Source organism: Oncorhynchus keta, chromosome 10, assembly GCF_023373465.1.
Source record: "Oncorhynchus keta strain PuntledgeMale-10-30-2019 chromosome 10, Oket_V2, whole genome shotgun sequence".
NCBI lineage: Eukaryota > Metazoa > Chordata > Actinopteri > Salmoniformes > Salmonidae > Oncorhynchus > Oncorhynchus keta.
The window spans coordinates 56834044-56844207 of NC_068430.1; the positions used below are offsets into that span (position 1 = coordinate 56834044).

General features: G+C 43.0%; 1 long non-coding RNA gene across 1 annotated transcript; it reads left to right on the plus strand.

Annotated features, from left to right (window-relative positions):
- Nucleotides 1-120: 120 nt before the first annotated feature.
- On the plus strand, nucleotides 121-3442 carry LOC127932251 (uncharacterized). The gene is made up of 5 exons (XR_008144674.1): nucleotides 121-177; nucleotides 698-839; nucleotides 1532-1603; nucleotides 1906-2092; nucleotides 3054-3442. It is a non-coding gene; the product is annotated as an uncharacterized LOC127932251 (long non-coding RNA).
- The last annotated feature ends 6722 nt before the right edge of the window (nucleotides 3443-10164 follow it).

The window sequence follows — 10164 nt, forward strand, 5'->3', positions numbered from 1 at the left end:
TTTATAACGGGAAAATTCTAGCGATTGAACATTGCTGGTGCAGGCTACTGAAACGCAATTGGTCAGTTTTTTTGGACCAATCACGGCTCGACTGCTCTCTCATCGGATTTTGACCATACAGATGAAAAGAGGACGGTGAAAGATGAACGATGAACGATGACTGACAATAATATAGAGGTAAGTTTGATCGTTTTTCGGTAGAGAAACTAGCTAATCAACTAACTAGCTAATCTACTGTGATTTGAATATTGAAATGTAAGTAGCTAGTTGTTTGGTCTTCTGTTATTAAAGCAGGCTATTGATGAGGCAAGCTAGCAGGGAACCATGTGGTTTAACCCAAAGCAAGGGGGTTTCGTTTTCTTTACCGTCTCCGATTTAAATAGGAGCATTGTATCTAAGTCGAGGAGGAGTTTAGTAGAGGAGCATGACTAGGTGGCAGAAGAGGGGAGAGGGGTAGGGTGAGAACAGACAGGGATGACCCTCAATAGGGAAAAGGTTAGTGATAGAGGGGGAGCCAAGAGAGGTCAGTCTCTGAACCAAATAATAGTCAATATTGTAAACCGCTAACCACATACTTTGAGATACAATCTGATTTGAAATAAAGATGTGTTACTTTTTACTCTCAGTTTTTGTGCAGTTACAATAAATGAGAATGACCTTAAACCATTTATTTCTCTCCATCCCTCTTTCCATGCAGGTCTTACTGTCACTAGTGTGTGGTGGTGAAGTTGTTCTCTGCTCAGTTGACAGACAGGAGATACAGAGACAGGAGTCCATTCTGTTCCAAGTAGGTCACCTTGGCTCTCCTCTATGCACAGCACTCCAGGGACTTCCTGCAGGTAAAGATGTTATCCACCAATCCCCCCGTAACTGAACTATTAGTGGTACTACTGCGAGTTCCTCTCATTTCTTTGACTCTGTATGAAGACATTGTGCATAGGACATTTGTCACGTAGATTGGATGATGACCAGATGCTGGCTAATGGTTAGAAAGATGGTTCCATACTGAATGTATGTGATAGTCATTGCTAAGCAATATGAGGGGTGTAGGTAAGGGAAGAAGTGGAAACCTATAGGAGGATAGCTCTCCACAAGGTGGGTTGGGCATGAAATAACAGCAGGCTGTTCAATACTGAGCCTTTCTGACTGACAAGTGGTGTAGATTAGTACCGGGCAATTCCACAGTAACAGAGTGATGTTGAGTCAGATGTTTCACTTTAAAATGTATGTCAAACAAACCAACGATGGCAAATTGTTTAAAGTAGTCCTTGTGCACACGGTTGCATACATTTTTAAAGTGAAAAATCTTGAGTATCGGCGTCACTCTGTACCGTGGAATTGCCCTACAGCTTTGGCTCAGTCTCACATAATGTGTTATCACTTATTTGGCTAAATCATTATCCATGGTTGCCGCTACAGCCACAGCAGTCTTGAAATGGACTGTTACCTTGAATGCAACATTAAGATGTTAAAACATTTCAATTCCAACTCTGTCTGTGATATTTCCTGACGTCAATGCATGTGTGACCAGGTGGAGTCAGGCTTCTACTTCATCGCCCTGGACCACGACACGAACGAGCCAGAAGACGCTAAGTTTGGACCAGTGAGTCACCAACTCATCTTATGCCTTACACAACTCTGCACATATGCATCTTTCCACTTTCCTCAAACTCCAGAGTCCTACTTATGTTTACCTTTCTACCAATGTCTGGATTGTACAAGGATTTTAAGTTGGGACTTCGACCATACTAAATCTAATTCCATCTCCTGTATTGTTCTGCCCTCTCTATAGAGGAATGGAATAAATGGAACGGAGTGAAACACGTGATTTTCATACGTTTGATGTGTTTGATACTGTTCCATTGATTCCATTCCAGCCATTACAATGAGCCTGTCCTCCTATAGCTCCTCCCACCAGCCTCCACTGCTCTTTTAATTATGGTGATGCCCCAACTGTAAGAACCTGGAGATCTCTACTGATTTTGAGGGAGGTGACATTGCCACAAACAGTGCCTGGGACACCGTCTGGAAAACAGCCAGAGGGTGGTCTGCTGCAACAGTGTTTCAGCTCGGCTGCACCTGGGAACTAAAGGTATGGCACCTTACACCCAACAGTCATGTATGCTCAAACATACTTGTATGATCATTTATGTGTTTCTTAAAGTGACAATCAGCAGTTGAAACACTAACAGAGCATTCTCCCTGCCCCTGTTTCGGTAAAAAGCTGAGGGATGGGGCTTGGGAAATGTAACCACTCTCAAATTCATGGACCGAGCTATGGATGCAAGGATTGACCATCGCACCTCCTTCTGAAACCTCATTGGAGGAGACGACCCAAAGGTTCCTCGCCTCAGACCTCCAATGGGTTTCGAGAAGGACGCGAGTAGAGAGGAAGGAAGTGAGGAGTTGAGCAGAGATGAATTAGGACAGAGATCATGTCATTGTTTTAGGTGGAATCTTATGTTTAATAATACATTTATTCTGTTTGCACTTCTATCTTGGTTCTACTTGTGCTCTTTCCACCGATGGCTCTGGCTTACTTATAACATCTGATATGATAAGACTCCCTGTGCGATTTGACTCGGGTATTACTGACTGTATTCAATACAACTTCCAATGCCGAATTTTGTATAATTTGAGATTCTGTAACTGATAGACAATGGTAGCTCTCAATCAGACAATTACTATAAAACAAATCTGTTTTCCTCAGTGCAATGTCTGGTGAATTTTTGAAAACCTTTATTTAACCAAGCAAGTCAGTTAATTAAGAACAAATTTTTATTTACAATGACGGGCCTACCTGGACGACGCTGGGCCAATTGTGTGCCGCCCTATGGGACTCCCAATCACGGTCGGTTGTGATGCAGCTTGAATTCGAACCAGAGTGTCTGTAGTGACGCCTCTAGCACTGAGATCCAGTGGCTTAGACCGCTGTGTCACTCTGGAGTCATCATGAATGCATGGTGTTGTTTTGTCCTCAGTGCTCCTTTGAATGCTATGTGTACTGATTCAGTTCTAAACGTCCATCCTCACCACCTCCATCACTTCAACAGATTGTCTGGGTCTGCTGAGAGGGTCATTGGCTGCCACCTGCCCTCCATTGAGGTCCTGCACGACTCCAGGGCAAGGAAGCATGCATGAAAGATCATCACCGACCACTTCCACCCTTTCTTCCACAGACTCCCATCTGGCAAATGGTTCAAGTCAATCACGACCAAAACTTCCCGCCACCTGAACCGTTTCTTCCCCCGTGCCATGGCTCTCACCAACCGGCCACCTGGTCCACAATGATCCTCTCATCCATGGACTCTGCGCTTTCATCCAGACTCTGCACCGTGCACTATCATCTTACATTCATAATTTATAATGTAGCTTAATGGTGCTGCCACAATAAACAGACAAAAAAAATATATATGCAGAATTTCCAGATACACATTCAGTATGAAATACCTAGGTATTTGTAGGATGACACTTTTTCAATGGATAAGCCACCAGATGTGACAATGCTAATGTTCTCTGGCAGAGTTTTAGCTCTGGTAAAGGTCATGAATATAGTTTTTTGTACATTTAAGACCAGTTTGAGACCATAAAGGGAGGCCTGCAGTGACTGAAAATCAGTCTGGAGCTCTTCAATAGTCTGAACCAGAGAAGCAGCACATTAATATATAACTGTATCATCTGCATATAGATGTAACTCCCATTTCCCACATCATTAATAAGAATTGAGAACAACACATAAGCTACAATGGAACCCTGGGGCACATATCTATTCATCAAAAGAAAGCTAGATGTTCTACTCTGTCAAAGTCACACTTGCAAGCTTTCACAGCTCAGGGTACTGATCTAGAGACTCATCCAACTCCCCCGTGAGAAGCACTCTTTCTAATTTTTGCAGAATGTTTGGACTATCCTGGTCAAAACGGTCGCCAAACTGAACCTCCACACAATCCAACACTTTAAAAAATTCTGCCCTATAGTGATCCACTGCTTTGCCAGCAAATCGTATTGAGTGTCTCAATGGATTCAATCAATGTTGTTGCTTTCTCATACAGTGCAAGGTAGCTTTCGTTATTTCTGCTGTTTACCCCACGCACTGGATAACTGGACACTGATTGGATTTAGCTGGTGGGCTGTTAGTTACACAGTGGCGGTGGGTTTGGCAGTTTTGATGTGCTGTGAATTTTACAATGGCTTTTCTCCAGTTCCTAAATCCTGCATTAATGAAGGCAGCATCCGCTCTTTGGCCAAAAGATGGATGGCTTGAAAACCCTTGGCTACAGTGAAAACAACTCCTTTTATTGATGGATTATAATGTAGCCAGGGGAAATTGCGAAACCATCTCTCTTGAAATGTCAACACTCTGTTGGCAAGAGTTTGCTGTTCTATAAATTGTGGGTGTGGCTGATATGGTTTTGTGCCATCACTGAGGTAACTGGACAATGCTGTGCCACTGTCCCCTATACTGGTGCAGCTGGCAACAAGGTTGACACCTGGTCATGCGGTGGCTGTGCCACTGTCTCCTATACTGGTGCTGCTGGCAACAAGGTTGACACCTGGTCCTGCCGTGGCTGTGACACTGTCCCCTATACTGGTGCAGCTGGCAACAAGGTTGACACCTGGTCCTGCCGTGGCTGTGACACTGTCCCCTATACTGGTGCTGCTGGCAACAAGGTTGACACCTGGTCCTGCCGTGGCTGTGACACTGTCCCCTATACTGGTGCTGCTGGCAACAAGGTTGACACCTGGTCCTGCCGTGGCTGTGACACTGTCCCCTATACTGGTGCTGCTGGCAACAAGGTTGACACCTGGTCCTGCCGTGGCTGTGCCACTGTCCCCTATACTGGTGCTGCTGGCAACAAGGTTGACACCTGGTCCTGCCGTGGCTGTGCCACTGTCCCCTATACTGGTGCTGCTGGCAACAAGGTTGACACCTGGTCCTGCCGTGGCTGTGCCACTGTCCCCTATACTGGTGCTGCTGGCAACAAGGTTGACACCTGGTCCTGCTGTGGCTGTGACACTGTCCCCTATACTGGTGCTGCTGGCAACAAGGTTGACACCTGGTCCTGCTGTGGCTGTGACACTCTCCTCTGAAGTCTCTCTCCTTGGCTCTTTCCCTTTCACCAACTCACTGCCTCAGTCTTCTAGAAAATAAATAAGGTGTTTGCCATACTCCTAACTACCAGTACCCAAAACTACACAATTAACAGCAATACCATTGCCTTAAACAAATCTTAGTTCAGCCACCAGTTTAGGTTGAGAGTGGGGTATCCATGGCATTTTCCAATTATGTCCCTATTTTACAAGTCCAAAAAATGGAAAACCTTGCATAATGTTGGCAAACAAAGACTCAACAAACTTACATGAGACTCCTGTCTGTCCCTGCCCATCTGTCCCCAGCTCTGCTGTCTGTGTGCCCTCTGTTGCCTGATCTGCCTAATGACATCATTGTGAAACATTCCCATTAGCATTTCACTTCTTCCTAATGAACATTTTATCAACTAGTCTTAGGCTACTAGGGTTCTTGCTTTGCATTTTGGTGTACTGAAAAATACTCTGATGTCTGTCTTTTGACTTTTTTCTGACATTTTTCTACCTGGCAAGCTGCACAAACACACGTAGGTTATTTACAGTAGGAGATGGGCTTCTGTCATCTTATCTCCTATCATTCAATATAAGGCTTCGATCTAAAAGATAGCTAGCAAATGTGAAACGGATTGCAGTGACAAGAGTTGAAAGCTGTATGAGTTCACCATTTACACAACATATGCTGCAACCTTTTGTCATTTTAATATAGTTTGTTTCATATTGGCTGGCTTCCAACAATAGCTGAATTTGCAAAGCTAGCGAGCACCAATTCCGTTTCTGTGGTGTTTGCTATAATCAAATCAAATCAAATTTTATTTGTCACATACACATGGTTAGCAGATGTTAATGCGAGTGTAGCGAAATGCTTGTGCTTCTAGTTCCGACAATGCAGTGATAACCAACAAGTAATCTAACTAACAATTCCAAAACTACTGTCTTATACACAGTGTAAGGGGATAAAGAATATGTACATAAGGATATATGAATGAGTGATGGTACAGAGCAGCATACAGTAGATGGTATCGAGTACAGTATATACATATGAGATGAGTATGTAGACAAAGTAAACAAAGTGGCATAGTTAAAGTGGCTAGTGATACATGTATTACATAAGGATGCAGTCGATGATGTAGAGTACAGTATATACGTATGCATATGAGATGAATAATGTAGGGTAAGTAACATTATATAAGGTAGCATTGTTTAAAGTGGCTAGTGATATATTTACATAATTTCCCATCAATTCCCATGATTAAAGTGGCTGGAGTTGGGTCAGTGTCAATGACAGTGTGTTGGCAGCAGCCACTCAATGTTAGTGGTGGCTGTTTAACAGTTTGATGGCCTTGAGATAGAAGCTGTTTTTCAGTCTCTCGGTCCCAGCTTTGATGCACCTGTACTGACCTCGCCTTCTGGATGATAGCGGGGTGAACAGGCAGTGGTTCGGGTGGTTGATGTCCTTGATGATCTTTATGGCCTTCCTGTAACATCGGGTGGTGTAGGTGTCCTGGAGGGCAGGTAGTTTGCCCCCGGTGATGCGTTGTGCAGACCTCACTACCCTCTGGAGAGCCTTACGGTTGAGGGCGGAGCAGTTGCCGTACCAGGCGGTGATACAGCCCGCCAGGATGCTCTCGATTGTGCATCTGTAGAAGTTTGTGAGTGCTTTTGGTGACAAGCTGAATTTCTTCAGCCTCCTGAGGTTGAAGAGGCGCTGCTGCGCCTTCTTCACGACGCTGTCAGTGTGAGTGGACCAATTCAGTTAGTCTGTGATGTGTATGCCGAGGAACTTAAAACTTGCTACCCTCTCCACTACTGTTCCATCGATGTGGATAGGGGGGTGTTCCCTCTGCTGTTTCCTGAAGTCCACAATTAACTCCTTAGTTTTGTTGACGTTGAGTGTGAGGTTATTTTCCTGACACCACACTCCGAGGGCCCTCACCTCCTCCCTGTAGGCCGTCTCGTCGTTGTTGGTAATCAAGCCTACCACTGTTGTGTCGTCTGCAAACCTGATGATTGAGTTGGAGGCGTGCGTGGCCACGCAGTCGTAGGTGAACAGGGAGTACAGAAGAGGGCTCAGAACGCACCCTTGTGGGGCCCCAGTGTTGAGGATCAGCGGGGTGGAGATGTTGTTGCCTACCCTCACCACCTGGATAAAATGAACTACTACTGAAATTATGCAAGCATCATTCCCTTTCCTGTCAGATCACATCCATTTCCTTCAGGTAATTATAATGCCTTGATACAGGTGATATGGAAATAATAGAATAGATACTTTACTATCCATTCTATGAGAAACTCGCTTATTGGCAGTGGCAGGAGACCAGCAGCCGTCCGATTGACAGTTAAGATGTAAATATATAGCAATAGTAAATAAGTCAAAGACGGGTTAGCGATCTGACTCCTGGTATTGCCCTGATTTGGTTGTTGCTCTGCTATTATCAAAGATAGGGTAGATACAGTATCTGACTTTATGGATTGGTTTCCCCTCCAGTGGCGACCCGTCATTCAGGGCAAGTGGGGCAGAGCCTGTTTTGAGCTCCACCTGTTTATCGGTTTTGCATGTTATTTTGTCATTAATAAGTGTCACATCAGTTTCCAAACAATGTAAAAATATATATATAAATAATAATTGAGTTAATAAATACATTAGAAGTGCCCATCCAAGAAGGCTCAAGGTCATTGGCCACAGATAAAGTCAAATAGAATTTTATTTGTCACATATGCCGAATACAACCTTACCGTAAAATGCTTACTTACAAGCCCTTAACCAACAAAGCAGTTCAAGAACTAGAGTTAAGAAAATATTAGCTAAATACACTAAAGTAAAAAATAAAATAAAAAGTAACACAATAAGATTACATAACAATAACGAGGTTATATACAGGGGATACCGGTACTGAGTCTGTGTGCAGGGTATGGTGGTAAAATTGAAAGATAATGTTATAATGCTTTTATTGCATCAAATGGTTGTTTTATTCAACAGAATATAGTATTCTGTTAACTATTGTGTGTGTGTTCTACTGAGGATGGGCCTCTGGAAGATAACTCTGACTTGGGCCTCTGGGAGATAACTCTGACTTGTGTGATAAGTTTGTCTCTCCTCATTTGATAGTAAAGAAATTAACCACCATATTTGACGACAAGGATGTGATGTAAATAGTTAAATGGTTAAATCCTATTGGAAGAAGGACCTCATTCTGAAAAGTGTCTGTGTGACTGTCTAAGTGACGCTCAGAAGTGGTGAATTCCAATTATTTTAAATGTGCTAGCCAGGTATGCCCTGGGTTTGGTAATTTAGTGTTAAATATCTTAAATCTGTGTGAACTAGTTTTGTCCATTTCATTTTAAAACATCCGGAATCTATGTGAACTAGTTAAGATCAAGGAGCTGAGGAGCTGTACTTGTTTTAAACGTGTAATTGTTTGAAACCTGTACCCCATTTTAGAAGTATTGAAAGATGCAAATGTATAAGTTGCATTATCCTAGGAACTAATCATGAGATAGAAATTAGAAAATATTCCTGCAAGTTAAAATATTGTTGATAAACAACTAATTGATTAGGTATGTTTGAGAATAGCATTGTGTGACTGTGATATATGAGTTGTGTGAATGTGAATTAGTCTTCATCTGACGTAGATTATTGAAAGGTGGACAATAAACTTTGATATAACGTTATCTTGGGGTTATGTTCCGTCACTGCCTGTCATAGAATATCACAGGGTGGTATTGAGAGCGAGATGACATTTTAGAAAGTTGTTGTTTTTTGGTTCTGCTGGGAGTATGTTTAGAGAGCTGTGGAGAGTCCTTGAAAAAGCAAATGGAATGGTTGTCGTGAGTACCTAAGATTTTCTTACGTTTTATATGTATTCTGTGAATATAGGAAAATATGCTAAATTGTATGTGTGTATAATTGATTACTAGAGATTTGATAAAGTTGTCACGACCTCCGCCGAAGTTGGCTCCCCTTGTCACGTTCTGACCTTTATTTCCTTTGTTTTGTATTTATTTAGTATGGTCAGGGCGTGAGTTGGGTGGGCAGTCTGTTTGATTTTCTATGATTTGGGGATTTCTATGTTTCGGCCTAGTATGGTTCTCAATCAGAGGCAGGTGTCATTAGTTGTCTCTGATAGAGAATCATACTTAGGTAGCCTGGGTTGCACTGTTTGTTTGTGGGTGATTGTCTATGTTAGTGGCTTGTGTCAGCACAGGTCTCATGTGTAGCTTCACAGTCGTTATTGGTTTATTGTTTTTGTATAGTGTTTCAGTGTTTTCTTAAAATTAAAATTCACTATGAACACATACCACGCTGCATTTTGGTCCTCTGATCCTTCTTGCCTCTCCTCTTCGGAAGAAGAGGAGGAAGACCGTGACACCCCTGCCTGTTCGGGCGGTGCTCGGTGGTCGTCGTCACCGGCCTACTATCCGCCACCGATCACTTTTATTGTTTTCTGTTTGTTTTGTCTTATTAGTTGCACCTGTGTCTATTTGTCTGTGCTTGATGGGCTTCCTTATTTAAATTGCGTATACCCACCCTTGTTTTGAGCGGGATTATTCTTGTGTTACGTGTGTGTGTTATTTAGGTGTGTTCGTGTTCTAGACCTGGTGCCCTGTGTTTTGGGTTGGTCCATATATTTCCGCGCCCTGTGTTGTGGGCATTGCAGATTAAAGTGCACTTCTTCCTGTAGAACTCTCTGCGCCTGATTCTTCCTCATACACCTAGTCCCTCGTGACAAAAGTAATACTGGGGATATAGTTAGATACAATTGAAACCACCCATTCGTAGATGTACGTAGGTTTTGAGTTGGTATCTTTAATGGATAATTTGATAAAGATGAGGTTTAAGCATAATTAAACCGTGTCACGTTCTGACCATAGTTCTCGTGTGTTTTCCTTGTTTTAGTGTTGGTCAGGACGTGAGCTGGGTGGGCATTCTATGTTGTGTGTGTAGTTTGTCCGTTTCTATGTATGGCCTTATATGGTTCTCAATCAGAGGCAGGTGTTAGTCATTGTCTCTGATTGGGAACCATATTTGGGTAGCTTGTTTTGTGTTGGGGTTGGTGGGTGATTGTTTCCTGTCTTTGT